The sequence below is a fragment of the Schistocerca piceifrons genome, chromosome 5 (genome assembly GCF_021461385.2).
Source record: "Schistocerca piceifrons isolate TAMUIC-IGC-003096 chromosome 5, iqSchPice1.1, whole genome shotgun sequence".
Classification (NCBI taxonomy): Eukaryota; Metazoa; Arthropoda; class Insecta; order Orthoptera; family Acrididae; genus Schistocerca; species Schistocerca piceifrons.
The window spans coordinates 67,639,956-67,650,947 of NC_060142.1; positions in this window are offsets into that span (position 1 = coordinate 67,639,956).

Consider the following 10,992-nt stretch of genomic DNA (forward strand, 5'->3'; position numbering starts at 1 on the left):
CATTAGAAGAGCGAACTGAAGTCTGTAAGTACCTTTTTTATTTCATATAATTCAGTTCACTGTGGTAGTTTATTGGTTATTTAATTGTAATATGTTTAAAACATTATATATGAGTTTATTCCTTCTGAAGAAGATACATCTGCTGGTATCGAAACCTGGTCAAGGCCTATTACACTAAATTTTATGCAACCCACTGGATGTATAGATAATTTATTAAAGTAGTAGTCCGATCTCTGCTCCCTATAATGCAAAGGATTTAAAAGGAATTTCGTGGGCTCTGATGTCTCACGTAACAACTAAATTACTTGATGAACGGGGAAATGTTGCAATCAATCCACCATCACACGACGGGCGCGGAAACTAATAACTCTATGCAACAATGAAAATGTAAATCGAATGAAAATAGCCAATTTCTATCAGTTCTAATGTGCTGATCACTAATATCGCAAAGGTAATTCAAAATTAGCTCTAGTTTTCATTTTACACTGTTTTATAACGGTGAGATTGAGAGGCACCCACATGCCTTGCTCATACTGTGGCATCAAGCAGTCAGGCCTGCAAGATGAGTGGTCTGCCAAGCGAGTAGATTCATTCTTATTTATCGAGTAACATGAACTCTCGTACTCACAACTAAGTTACAAATTATCCTCCTATATGAATAATACGCAACGGAAACGCACTTCTGACTATCAGTAATTTACAGAACTCTGACTGTTCACTACGCACTGGCAATACCGCATTTTCTTTTTTTTTTTTTTTTTATTTAACGGCTTTTATCAACACGTGGCCATCGCACTGAATATGAATGGCGCACACATTATAAATTCTGGATATCATGACAACATACAATTCGAAGGAAAAGGCCACCAATCTTTTTCTTTTCACTATCTTATTTATTCCGATAAATTCTATAACCTAAACACACAAATTCTATAACCTACAACAATAACACATGAGAAATTCCGCCCAGTGGGCATGGCTTTACATTGGTGATTCTCTATCTTATGCTCTCGTAATTGTTTAACGCTACAGTGCACTTTCTGGATAGGATGGTGGATCTTTTATTATATCTCACACTTCGACTCTCACAATCGTCATCACGAAACTTTCCTCTAGACCGAGCAGTACAAAAGGAACACACATAACCACTACCTCTGCAACTACCTAGCTACTCTTACATACACACCACACATACCCAAATTACATGACATACACCACACTACAACAAGGAATACAACACAATAAATAGTCACAACACCATCACTTTCAGCTTTCCCACTTCAATTAGTATTTATCCCGGTTTCACATGACACTGCCCCACTTCGTAATTCTTCTTTCCTACCATGAACTCTAGAGATATATGCACGTCTTCCTGTGCAATGCAAGCCAAGTGGCGTTGCTGGATAGACGGCTGACTCACCTTGCTTCTCTCTCACAGTATTATAGTTTGAATCAAGCGTCACACGGAATCATAACACGCAAAGTAATATTAAGAGCATATTCATCACACTCGCGAGTCCTCAACTGATACCATGGGCGAGTACTTCTCTTTATCCTTTGTCTCATACACAGATTGAGACTCACACAGTACTCACCACGTGGAAGTACTCGCCTCTAATTTCAAATTCTGCACACGCTATTTCTTAAATATTTCAACTTATAGTACACACGCTAGTAATTCAGCTTAACTTAAGCACACGGAAGTATTTCAACTTGTTGCTACACGTGGTTTCATTATGACCGTTGGTCACTTCCGAAGATTACTACGATCCCATTAATATTACCTGCCTGACATTTAATTCTCCCCACAAAAGTTCCTGAAATAGAGAAACTATTATTTCAAACTACTCTTAAATATTCCACATGCGTACCATGTCTCCACTCTTTTGTCTTTACGGGGCACAACTAAGACAGGTCGTAACAGCACAAGATCCAGCGGCAGAGTGCTGAAACATGGCCGTTCTTCAGGTCATCTCGCACCTCTGTCGAGGTGGGGGAAGACCATGCTACCGTATTGGTCAGCCACATTTCAGGCGCTCAAAGCTCAGGTAAATTTCATCTCTTTGGTCCCACCAAAGGTGGCCAAAGGATCGTCTCAAAGATGATCATATATTCACATTCACTATCTGCGGTAAGCAGATGACCATACATTCATTCATTTCACAGATCTCACCAAACTGTATGTAGGGATTTATTTTGTAGGAGTGCACATGTGATCAATTAAATAAATTGTCATTCTTTCCCACACTGGTATCAGGCTTCGCTGTATTAATTGAAATTGGGTTATTATTAGAAAAAATATGTTGTTCAGACAAGAATAATGAAGTATGTTGTACCTATTTTCAATGTTGGGCGGTACTGTACCCTTTCAAGATAATTACATACGCATTTTTATGTTAACTTTAAAATCAAATATTATGTTTGTAAAAGTCGTAATAATTAGCAACAATGGATTACATTACTGTCCCTAGTCTTACTTGTGTGCAATATTTTGGATTTAAACATTTTGATACCAATTTTAGTGATCTTTTTGTCTCCCTCCCCTTTAACTTCAGTGACTTTATTAATGCATGTAATAATTTTTGCAAACATGTTTCCAGATTAAATGCCAGTTGTTGAAGTTGACTGCTAATGAAGTGAACAAAAATAACACGAGTTTGTGTTAACAGTGCTGACGTATTTGGCTATGTGTGTGGAGAAGTGACATTTGCTTCACAAAAACAGCGAATAACTCCATTGATTAAAAAAGCTCACGATGTGAAAGAGGTCATAAGGATGAACACTGGGCTCCACATGTGATCTGCAATACTTGTGTCAGCAACCTCAGGAACTGGATGCATGAGAAAGGACGTTCAATGCCCTCGCACTGCCCATGATCTGGCGTGAGCCAACTAACCATGTCAATGACTGCTACTTTTGTATGCTTCCTCCTATCAAGAAGGGAATAACTAAGAAGAAGAAGCGGACAGTGATCCTAACATTCAATTTGCCATACGTCCAGTTCTACGTGGGGAAGGATTGCCACTACCTGAACCACCAAACGAGTACGAGATTACTTCTGATGGGGATTCTGAATGTCCTGAACCATGTACAAAACAAGATCCAGAGTTTATTCCAAATATATCATCAACTGATGATCCACAAAAATTGTCTCAAAATGAGTTAAGTGATTCATTAGAGATTTGGAACTCCCTAAAGCTAAGGCTGAATTTTAGCATCAAGATTGCAACAGCGCAGTTTTCTGGAAACCAATGAAATTGTTTCATTCTACCGTAAAAGTGAGCAACAATTCACTCCTTTTTTTAACATGCAAAATTTTCTTGTGGCATGTGTAGACATAAATGGTCTAATGAAGGCTCTCAGAATTAATTACAACCCTGATGAGCGGAGACTCTTTATTGATTAGTCAAAGTTGAGCTTAAAAGCGGTTCTATTACATATTGGTAATGAGCTTCCTTCTATTCCACTTGGGCACAGTGTGCATATGAAAGAGTCATACGAAAACATAAAGAGTTTACTTGAAGCCATCAAGTATAATCACACTCAATGGCACATTTGTGGCGATTTGAAAGTGGTTGCACTGCTATTAGGTATGCAGTTAGGGTATACTAAATATTGCTGCTTTCTTTGTGACTGAAATAGTCGACCTCGTGCATTTCATTACAGTAAAAGTGAATGACCCACCATAAAATCTCTTCAACCAGGTATAAAGAACATTAAGAGTGATCCTCTAGCAGACCCTAAACAGATTTTGCTCCCTCCCTTGCACATCAAGTTGGATCTCATGAAAAGCTTTGTTAAGGGAATGAATAAAGATGGTGACGTGTTTAAGTACTTAAGGCAAAAATTCCCTTACTTATGTGATGCCAAAGTAAAGGAAGGCATCTTTGTAGTCCCACAGATTCGAGAGCTTTTTGGAGACCATACTTTTAATGGAATCGTACAAGGCGATGAGAAGCATACATGGGAATGTTTTAGGACAGTCTGTTTACAGTTCTTAGGGAACAAACGAGCAATAAGGAAATTGTAGATAAAATTTTGTCATCTTATGAAAAATTTGGTTGCAATATGTCATCGAAAATGCATTTCTTACATAGTCGCCTTGACTTCTTCCCCAAAGATTGTGGTGCAGTATCTGATGAACATGGGGACCGATTTCATCAAGATATTGCCACATTTGAGAAGAGGTTTGATGGAAAGTGGAGCCCTATTATTTTAGTAGATTACTGCTGGACTGTCATAAGGGATGTTCCTGAGTATGTGTATAAATGTCAAGCCAAGCGAAAGCGATCATCTTCTGAATTTATCTCTGAACAAAACATGTAATTGTATATACCGGTACTGTACATATAGACATTTAACGTTTGTGATCCTTTATATACATTTGTGACCGGTTAGTTTATGTATTTTATTTTCTGCTGTACATAGTTCTGGCACAAAGAAGACATACAAAGTATTTTCATTCATATAATATTATCTTCATTTTTTCTTACTATAATACATCCAGAATGGAACTCAAATTTATCAATGCATAACACATAATATAATTCAAGTGATTATTCACTTTAAATTTGTTTTGCTTAAGACTGGCTCTGAGCACTATGGGACCTAACTTCTGAGGTCATCAGTCCCCTAGAACTTAGAACTACATAAACCTAACTAACCTAAGGACATCACACACACCCATGCCCGAGGCAGGGTTCGAACCTGCGACCGTAGAGGTCCCGCGGTTCCAGGCTGCAGCGCCTAAAACCGCTCGGCCACTCCGGCCGGCTTTGCTGAAGGGAAATCAGAAAGGTGGAAGCAGTATATAGAAGGTCTATACAATGGCGATGCACTTGAGAACAGTATTATGGAAATGGAAGAGGACATAGATGAAGATGAAATGGGAGATATGATACTGCTTGAAGAGTTTGACAGCGCACTGAAAGACCTAAGTCGAAACAAGGCTCCAGGAGTAGACAACATTCCATTAGAACTACTGATAGCCTTGGGAGAGCGAGCCCTGACAAAAATCTACCATCTGGTGAGCAAGATGTATGAGACAGGCTTCAAGAAGAATATAATAATTCCAATCACAAAGAAAGCAGGTGATGACAAATGTGAAAATATCCGAACTATCAGTTTAATAAGTTACAGCTGCAAAATACTAACACGAATTCTTTACAGACGAATGGAAAAACTGGTAGACGCTGACCTCGGGAAAGATCAGTTTGGATTCCGTAGAAATGTTGGAACGGGTGAGGCAATACTGACCCTACGACGTATCTCAGAAGGTAGAATATGGAAAGGCAAACCTTCGTTTCTGGCATTTGTAGACTTAGAGAAAGCTTTTGACAATGTTGACTGGAATACTCTCTTTCAAATTCTGAAGGTGGCAGGGGTCAAATACAGGGAGCGAAAGGCTATTTAAAATTTTTAGAGAAACCAGATGGCAGTTATAAGACTTGAGGGGCACGGAAGGTAAGCAGTGGTTGGGAAGGGAATGAGAGAGGGTTGTAGCCTATCCCCGATGTTATTTAATTTGTATATTGAGGAAGCAGTAAAGGAAACAAAAGAAAATCTCGGAGTAGGAATTAATGTCCATGGAGAAGAAATAAAAAAATTTAGGTTTGCCGATGACATTGCAATTCTGTCAGAGACAGCAAAGGACCTGGAAGAACAATTGAACTGATTTTACAGTGTCTTGAAGGGAGAATATAAGATGAACCTCATCAAAAGCAAAACGAGGATAATGAAATGTAGTCGAATTAAATCGGGTGATGCTGAGGGAATTAGATTAAGATGAAATGGGACTCTTAAAGTAGTAGATGAGTTTTGGTATTTGGGGAGCAAAATAACTGATGATGGTCGAAGTAGGTAGGATATGCAAAGTAGACTGGCAATGCCAAGAAAAGCGTTTCTGAGGAATAGAAATTTGTTAACATAGACTATAGATTTAAGTGTCAGGAAGTCGTTTCTGAAAGTATTTGTATGGAGTGTAGCTATGTATGGAAGTGAAACATGGACGATAAATAGTTGAAACATGGACGATAAATAGTTTAGACAAGGAGAGAGTAGAAGCTTTCGTAATGTGGTGCTACAGAAGAATGCTGAAGATTAGATCGATAGATCACGTAACTAATGAGGAGGTATGAATAGAATTGGGGAGAAGAAAAATTTGACTAGAAGTAGGGATCGGTTTGTTGGACATGTTCTGAGGCATCAAAGGACCACCAATATAGTATTGATGGGCAGCGTGGAGGTAAAAATCTTAGAGGGAGACCAAGAGATGAATACATTATGCAGATTCAGAAGGGTGTAGATTGCAGTAGGTACTGGGAGATGAAGAAGCTTGCACATGATAGAGTAGCATGGAGAGCTGCATCAAACCAGTCTCTGGACTGAAGACGATGACAACAACAACAACAACAACATGCTGAATCTTGGAACACGAATGCATTTTTATTTAGTGAGTTATTTATACACAATGTAGATTACTTTTCTTAAAAAAAACTAGATCCAAATATTTATGAAGACGACGATTTTGTATCATTTTATACTGAAACAAACATAACTACCTCAAAATTATGGAATTTACAGACTTTCGCTTCAAGTTTGTTGTTCAGTGTAATGAGCGCGCTTTATTCTGATTGGTCAAGAACCGCAGCCCTCTCGATTTTCGAATTTAACCGCTGATTTACATGCGTCTGGGGCTGGTGTGTTGAGAGCATAGTGCGAGCTGCATTTGTCTTGCGCGTCACTGTATTTCAGTGAGTGCATTTATGGGTTAATACATACTTATTATTCGAGAACATCGGTACTAGACAGCTGTGGCAACTACACTAACTTCGATTTTCTTGATCCTAGTTTACGCACATCTGAGTATAGGTATAGGGCAGTATATGTATACCACTTTATTCCCTCTAAGTTGCACAGAAATATAGTTTCATTCTTTTCTTCTAAGAATACAATACGTGGAATTAATCACTGTTAACTGACATCCTTAAGTTCAGACACTGTAATGTAATGTCATTAGGTCGCCATTTGATTGCACGTCATTTGCACTATTTAAATTTAGATCGACTATTTTCATTGTGTTATAAACGCGTAGCGGCAATCAAACCTAAGCAGAACCCTCCACTTGCCGCTCTTCCACAAACAGGGATTTGCCGCAGATTTCCAGCTGCATACTGTTCACTGCAAAGAAGTCATAGCTCCGGTCTTGGGCGTAGGCTGTCAAAACTCTTCCCGAGCAGTACTGGAAACGGGAAGACACGTAATAGTGGTTTTGTAATGGCATTTTCTAAGAATGTGCTTCCGTTCTGGGCAGACTCTTCGGTCTGTGTTAACGAAGTACGTACCCGGAACCCAATGTTCGCAGTTCATTTTATTCTTTTCGTGTGCAGAACGTTTTCCGCGTACAGACAAATACGTGGAGAACTTTCAGTGCTCTGACGGCACAAGAAATACGCTTTGTCGCACAGAGGGCCTTTACACACGAATACTATATGTGCATTAGAAGTTTAATCTTTACCTTAAAAAAGGATGCTGGACAAAGTTCAGAAGAGGAAAATTAGTATTTCGGACGAAGCACTGCGAAGAGTAGAATAGGAGTTTTAACCATGAGCTGTGATGGAAAAAACTCAGTAAGGGAGATCTTAACTTTGTAGCAACGCTTCCTTTTAACTGCACGGCTTACAAATGAAATTCAGTAGTGATGTATTTTATATGTTATACACACGTTAGTTAATTTAGTAAATATAAAAATTTACACTTAGGCGCAGACTGTGCAGTTAGTAACAAGTATAAAGGACTAGCTGAACCGGCGAACTCTGTTCCACCTTAAAGCCAATAAATAATCAGATTTTGGATATTAAGTTCAATTTTTTATTAGGAAATACAATTTAAAAAATTAAGAATTTTAATGATTCTTTATTCTTTATGTTTTTTGGTGCATAGCTTCCACTCTTCAATTGAGTACCTTGTGATACACGACATTTTTTGTTTTACTATCAGAACAAACAACGCAGATGGTCTTCCGACCCTTGAACATGCCACATATAATTGACCATGTGAAAAACATGGATATTCCAGATTCAGACCACAAACTTTCAAGGAGTGGCCTTGTGATTTGTTAATGGTCATGGCGAATGCAAGACGGATCGGAAATTGAAGTCTTTTAAACTCAAACGGCATATCGGTTGGGATCATCGGGATCCTCGAAATGAGAACATCCTCACCTTCGAATTTTCCTTTGAGTATCGTCGCGTAAATAACATTGTTAATCAATTTACTTACCACCGAAGGCGTACCGTTGCACAGTTTTGGTTGGTTTATGTTTCGAAGCATGATTACTACGGAGCCAACTTTTAGGCGAAAAGTGTGCGGTGGTAACCCAGGCACATCCAAGGAGTTTAAAAATTCATTTGCATAGTTGATGTCTTCATCTTCATTTGTTACACAGACAATAGATTTGAATGATTTTACCAATGAACTCATTCTGAATTATGTAGTTTAAGTCATCTACATCTTTATTCTTAGCAGCTAAAATTGCTCGCTCACTCAACCATTCATTACTTTTGTAGTTAGTAATGATGTTTGGGAATACTTTGTTGATAAGTTCGTCTTTCTTACAGAAATTATGAGGAAAAGGAATTTTTAATTAATGATATATACTGATACTTAACCATAGACGTTTAGCTGACATTTGCGTTTTGTTATTCCATGCCAGATGCGTTTTTGTTATACCTCGTTTTATAGCGGTCGAACGGGATAAAAAGTATCCTCTGTCCGTCTCCTGGTTCTAAGCTACGAGAGGTACCAATTTTCAGCCAAATCGATCCAGCCGTTCTTGAGTTATAAATAATGTAACTAACACGACATATATACATACATATATATATATATACACGTGTGTGTGTGTGTGTGTGTGTGTGTGTGTAAGATTAGATGCACCACGTACAAAATTAATGTGTATTATAAATGATTTTTTACACTAGTTTATTTTTCAAAAATTAATGCCTTTCTAACACACACAATAATTACAAAGAGAGCAAAATGATGTCCATAAAATTTATGAAAATTATAGCTTCACTTCTAAATCTATATAAATGATACGCAGTTCACTGTGCAGTGCATGGCGGAAGGCACACGATGCCAATATTGTCGATTATCTGTCTGATTGTGTTCTCATTCACAGCGACAGAAAATGATTTGTCTGTATGGCTTTGTCTGCGACCTAATTTCTCCCATTCTCATCATTCATACACGATGGTGACCAGAATGACACTGTCTCTTCTGGTTCTCTGAGCGCTTTTAACAGGGTTTCGAGGCATCTCCACCGTATTTGTGCCAAGGATTCCCTCAGAAGTTCCTCGAGCGTTTCTGTCACTCCTTCGTATGGGCTGCGCCGACCTGTTGTAGGGGTGCGTCACTGAATTGTGCTATCATGCCTACACGATAACGACACCTAGCACTTGCATGCGATTTCTTTTACAGAGACATTCGATTCTTCAAGAACGGTTCCCACAAATGTCAGTCATCCATTGGTCTCCTGTAATACCGCTTTTACATGGACGCCCTATTTGTCATCGCTTTTTAGTGTTACGCTAAGCCGGCCGGTGTGGCCGAGCGGTTCTAGGCGCTTCAGTCTGGAACCGCTACGGTCGCAGGTTCGAATCTTGCCTCGGGCATGGATGTGTATGTTGTCCTTAGGTTAGTTCGGTTTAAGTAGTTCTAAGTTCTAGGGGACTGATGACCACAGATGTTAAGTCCCATAGTGCTCAGAGCCATTTGAACCATTTTTGTTACCGCTAAAGAGTTGTACGATGAGAATTTCTCACGTTGTTCACTACTATTCTTATAATAAGGTGTTATCTGATTCCTTTTTTAATGGTGTGTGTGTGTTTGTGTATTAAACAGGGGACCTAGAAACGACGGAGGGGCTTCGTCCCGCCGTAGCCCTCAGTGGTTCACAAGCCCACAACACCTCACAGCAGTCCAACCGCCTCGCCGCCGCCGGCCCACACCCAGGGTTATAGTGCGGTTCGCCCCCCAGTGGACAGCCCCCCCCCCCACCCCCCCGCGCGAAGTCTCATACCAGACGAGTGTAACCCCAAATGTTTGCCTGGTAGTGTAATTATCGTGTACGTAGAGGCCGTGTAACTGAGGCGGAAGAAGGTGAACCAGCCCGCATTCGCCGAGGTTGATGGAAAACTGCCTTAAACACTATCCACAGGCTGGCGGGCACACCGGACCTCGACAATAATCCTCCGGGCGGACCCGTGTCGGGGACCGGCCTTTCCGCTCGGGAAGCAGCGCGTTAGAACGTGCGGTTAGCAGGGCGGGCTTTTTAATGATAGCAACCATGAGTTATATTGGGTTCTGACTCGAATAAAAATAAACTGGCTCTTTTTATTTGTTACATCGATTATCTTGCATTTATCGAATTTAAATAGAGCTGCCATATCTTTCCTCAGTATAGTGCAACAGTTATACAGAGAGGTCCAAAAAATGAATCCACTGTTTAATAGCCCATAACTTGCAAACTATTTGATGGAGTTGTCTCATTTTTGGTGAAAGTGTAACTTAAAGTCCAAGTTAAAGATATCACTGTAAGTGTTCGAAATGGTCGCCATTAACATCCACACACAAACGATGCCGCAGAACTGCAGCACGAACTACAGACTGCAATGTGTTCAGTTGGATATTTGCACATGAATGTACGATGGATTCTCGAAGTTCATCCAATGTGCATGGATTTTGTTGATAAACGACGTCCTTCAGTGTTCCCGACAGGTAAAAGTCCAGAGGAGTTAAGTCTGGGGAACGTGGTGGATACTCCACAGCACCTCTACGTCCGATCCATCTTCCTGGTAGATTTTCGTCGAGATACGCCCTAACGCGATTTTGGTAGTGAGCTGGGGCACCATCTTGTTGAAAGTAAACTCATTCGTCTCCATACAAGTCTCGGATGGCAGGTAAAACGGATGTCTGAAGCTTCTGAAAGTA